The sequence below is a fragment of the Arachis stenosperma genome, chromosome 1 (genome assembly GCF_014773155.1).
Source record: "Arachis stenosperma cultivar V10309 chromosome 1, arast.V10309.gnm1.PFL2, whole genome shotgun sequence".
NCBI lineage: Eukaryota > Viridiplantae > Streptophyta > Magnoliopsida > Fabales > Fabaceae > Arachis > Arachis stenosperma.
The window spans coordinates 91,499,174-91,504,164 of NC_080377.1; the positions used below are offsets into that span (position 1 = coordinate 91,499,174).

Here is a 4,991-nt window from a genome sequence, read left to right on the forward strand (position 1 = left end):
ACCCTGAACCTGAAAGGACCTTGAAGAGAAAGCTAAGAGTAGCCAAAACACAACACTCTTTAGAGGACCTGACCGAATTCTTCAAAGAAGAAGAACACATGGCAGCCGAAAACAACAACAATGCCAACAATGCAAGGAAGGTGCTGGGTGACTTTACTGCACCTACTCCCAACTTCTATGGGAGAAGCATCTCTGTCCCTGCCATTGGAGCAAACAACTTTGAGCTTAAGCCTCAATTAGTTTCTCTAATGCAACAGAATTGTAAGTTCCATGGACTTCCATTGGAAGATCCTCATCAGTTCTTAGCTGAATTCTTGCAAATCTGTGACACAGTCAAGACTAATGGGGTTGACCCTGAGGTCTACAGACTGATGCTATTCCCTTTTGCTGTAAGAGACAGAGCTAGAATATGGTTGGACTCACAACCTAAAGATAGCCTGGACTCTTGGGAAAAGCTAGTCAATGCCTTCTTGGCAAAATTCTTTCCACCTCAAAAATGGAGTAAGCTTAGAGTGGAAGTCCAAACCTTCAGACAGAAGGATGGAGAATCCCTCTATGAAGCTTGGGAAAGATACAAACAATTAATCAGAAAATGTCCCTCAGACATGCTTTCTGAATGGAGAGCATCATAGGTATTTTCTATGATGGTCTCTCTGAACTATCCAAGATGTCTTTGGATAGCTCTGCTGGAGGATCTCTTCATCTGAAGAAGACGCCTACAGAGGCTCAAGAGCTAATTGAAATGGTTGCAAATAACCAATTCATGTACACTTCTGAGAGGAATCCTGTGAACAATGGGACTAGTCAGAAGAAAGGAGTTCTTGAGATTGACACTCTGAATGCCATATTGGCTCAGAACAAGATATTGACTCAACAAGTCAATTTGATTTCTCGAAGTCTGTCTGGAATGCAAAATGCACCTGGCAGTACTAAGGGAGCTTCATCTGAGGAAGAAGCTTATGATCCTGAGAACCCTTCAATGGAAGAGGTGAATTACCTAGGAGAACCCTATGGAAACACCTATAATTCTTCATGGAGAAACCACCCAAATTTCTCATGGAAGAATCAAGAGAGACCTCAACAAGGTTTCAATAACAATAATGGTGGAAGAAACAGGTTTAGCAATGGCAAGCCTTTTCCATCATCTTCTCAGCAACAGACAGAGAGTTCTAAGCAGAATACCTCTGACTTAGCGACCATGGTCTCTGATCTAATCAAAACCACTCAAAGTTTCATGACTGAAACAAGGTCCTCCATCAGAAATTTGGAAGGACAAGTGGGTTAGCTGAGCAAGAAAGTTACTGAACTCCCTCCTAGTACTCTCCCAAGTAATACAGAAGAAAATCCAAAGGGAGAGTGCAAAGCCATAAACATGGCCGAATATGGAGAAGAGAGAGAGAGACCCACTGAGGAAGACCTCAATGGGCGTGCACCAATCTCCTCTGAGTTCCCCAATGAGGAACCATGGGAATCTGAGGCTCAAAATGAGACCATAGAGATTCCATTGGACTTACTTCTGCCTTTCATGAGCTCTGATGAGTATTCTTCCTCTGAAGAGGATGAGTATGTCACTGAAGAGCAAGTTGCTAAAACCTTGGAGCAATCATGAAGCTAAATGACAAGTTGTTTGGAAATGAGACTTGGGAGGAACCCCCTTTGCTCACCAAAGAACTGATGAACTTGTCTAGGCAGAAACTGCCTCAAAAGAGACAGGATCCTGGGAAGTTTTCAATACCTTGTACCATAGGCACCATGACCTTCAAGAAGGCCTTGTGTGACTTAGGGTCAAGTGTAAACCTCATGCCCCTCTCTGTAATGGAGAAGCTAGGGATCTTTGAGGTGCAAGCTGCAAAAATCTCACTAGAGATGGCAGACAACTCAAGAAAACAAGCCTATGGACTTGTAGAGAATGTTCTGGTCAAAATTGAAAACCATTACATCCCTACTGATTTCATAGTCCTAGAGACTGGGAAGTGCATGGATGAATCCATCATCCTTGGCAGACCCTTCCTAGCCACAGCAAGGGCTGTGATTGATGTTGATGGAGGTGAACTGATCATTCAAGTGAACGAAGAATCCTATGTGTTTAAGGCTCAAGGATATCCCTCTGTCACCATGGAGAAGAAGCATGAAGAGCTTCTCTCAAATCAGAGACAAACAGAGCCCCCACAGTCAAACTCTAAGTTTGGTGTTGGGAGGCCACAACCAAACTCTAAGTTTGGTGTTGAACCCCCACATTCAAACTCTAAGTTTGGTGTTGGGAGGTTCCAACATTGCTCTGAGTATCTGTGAGGCTCCATGAGAGCCATCTGTCAAGCTACTGACATTAAAAAAAAGCGCTTGTTGGGAGGCAACCCAATGATTATATTTTATCTATTTCCCTTTGTTATTTTATGTTTTTTTGTAGGTTGATGATCATAAGAAGTCACAAAATCCATTGAAAAAGCAAAAACAGAATGAAAAATAGGAAGAAAAACAGCACACCCTAGAGGAAGAACTCACTGGCGTTTAAACGCCAGTGAGGCTAGCAGTTGGGCGTTTAACGCCCAGTCTGGCACCATTCTGGGCGTTTAACGCCAGAAAGGGGCACCATACTGGCGTTAAACGCCAGAAAAGGGCAAGAACCTGGCATTAAACGCCAGGAATAGGCACCAGCCCGGCGTTTAACGCCAGAATTGGCTTAAAACGTGATTTTTGATGCCATTTGGTGCAGGGATGACTTTTCCTTGACACCTAAGGATCTGTGGACCTCACAGGATCCCCACAAACCCCTCACCTATCGAATCCCATCTCTCTCTTCACCACTCACCTCCATAAAACCCCACTTACCTCACCATACAAATTCAAACCACTACTTCTTCCCCTTTTGGCCTAACCACAAAGCCATCTCCCTCTCCTCCATTTCTTCTTCTTCTACTCTCTTCTTTCTTCTTTTGCTCGAGGACGAGCAAACCTTTTAAGTTGGGTGTGGTAAAAGCATTGCTTTTTGTTTTTCCATAACCATTTATGGCATCCAAAGCCGGTTCAACGGAGAAGGCATGACCTCAAGCCCATCACTAAGAAAAGGATGGAGCAAACAAGAGACCCCTCTCATCAAGAGATCCCTGAGATACCTCAAGGGATGCACTTTCCTCCACAAGACTATTGGGAGCAAATTAACACCTCCCTAGGAGAGTTGAGTTCCAACATGGGACAACTAAGGGTGGAGCACCAAGAACACTCCATCATCCTCCATGAAATTAGAGAAGATCAAAGAATCATGAGAGAGGAGCAACAAAGACAAGGAAGAGACATTGAGGAGCTCAAGCACTCCATAGGATCTTCAAAGAAGAAGAAAGAGCCGCCATCACAAAGGTGGACCCGTTCTTTAATCTCCTTGTTCTTTATTCTTCTGTTTTTCGAATTTTAGTGTTTTATGTTTATCCATGTTTGTGTCTTATGATCATTAGTGTCTTAGTGTCTATGCCTTAAAGTTATGAATGTCCTATGAATCCATCACCTTTCTTAAATGAAAACTGTTTTTATCACAAAAGAACAAGAAGTACAGGATTTCAAATTCATCTTTAAAACTAGCTTAATTAGTTTGATGTGGTGACAATACTTTTTGTTTTCTGAATGTATGCTTGAACAGTGCATATGTCTTTTGAATTTGTTGTTCATAAATGTTAAAATTGTTGGCTCTTGAAAGAATGATGAAAAAGGAGACATGTTACTGAGGATCTGAAAAATCATAAAAATGATTCTTGAAGCAAGAAAAAGCAGTGAATACAAAAAAAAAAGAGAAAAAGAAGGAAAGTAAAACGTAAAAAAGGGGAGAAAGAGAAAAAGAAAGAAAAAGAAAAAAAATAAAGTTGTGATCCAAGGCAATAAGAGTGTGCTTAAGAACCCTGGACACCTCTAATTGGGGACTTTAGCAAAGCTGAGTCACAATCTAAAAAGGTTCACCCAATTATGTGTCTGTGGCATGTATGTATCCGGTGGTAATACTGGAAGACAGAGTGCTTTGGGCCACAGCCAAGACTCAATAAGTAGCTGTGTTCAAGAATCATCATACTTAACTAGGAGAATCAATAACACTATCTGGATTCGGAGTTCCTAAAGAAGCCAATCATTCTGAGTTTCAGAGGATAAAGTGAGATGCCAAAACTGTTTGGAGGCCAAAAGCTACTAGTCCCGCTCATCTAATTTGGAGCTAAGTTTCATTGATAATTGGAGTCTATAGTATATTCTCTTCTTTTTATCTTATTTGATTTTCAGTTGCTTGGGGACAAGCACAATTTAAGTTTGGTGTTGTGATGAGCGGATAATTTATACGCTTTTTGGCATTGTTTTTAGTATGTTTTCAGTATGATCTAGTTAGTTTTAGTATATTTTATTAGTTTTTAGTTAAAATTTACTTTTCTGGACTTTACTATGAGTTTGTGTGTTTTTCTGTGATTTCAGGTATTTCTGGCTGAAATTGAGGGATCTGAGCAAAATCTGATCCAGAGACTCAAAAGGACTGCAGATGCTGTTGGATTCTGACCTCCTGCACTCGAAGTGGATTTTCTGGAGCTACAGAAGCCCAATTGGCGCGCTCTCAACGGCGTTGGAAAGTAGACATCCTGGGCTTTCAGCAATATATGATAGTTCATACTTTGCCCAAGATTTGTGGCCCAAACCGGCGTTCAAGTCACCTCAAGAAATTCCAGCGTTAAACGCCGGAACTGGCACCTAATTGGGAGTTAAACGCCCAAACTGGCATAAAAGCTGGCGTTTAACTCCAAGAGAGTCTCTACACGAAAATGCTTCATTGCTCAGCCCAAGCACACACCAAGTGGGCCCGGAAGTGGATTTTTTATGTCATTTACTCATCTGTACACCCTAGGTTACTAGTTTTCTATAAGTAGGACCTTTATTGTATTTTCATCTTTGATCATGTTTTGATGATTGAACCCTCTTGGGAGGCTGGCCATTCGGCCATGCCTAGACTTTGTTCTATGTATTTCAAC

The 4,991-nt window shown here is 41.6% G+C and overlaps 1 non-coding gene across 1 annotated transcript; it reads right to left on the reverse strand.

The window, feature by feature from the left end:
• Positions 1 to 503: 503 nt before the first annotated feature.
• On the reverse strand, positions 504 to 611 carry LOC130949196 (small nucleolar RNA R71). The gene has a single exon (XR_009073345.1). It is a non-coding gene; the product is annotated as a small nucleolar RNA R71 (small nucleolar RNA).
• Between the last annotated feature and the right edge of the window lie 4,380 nt (positions 612 to 4,991).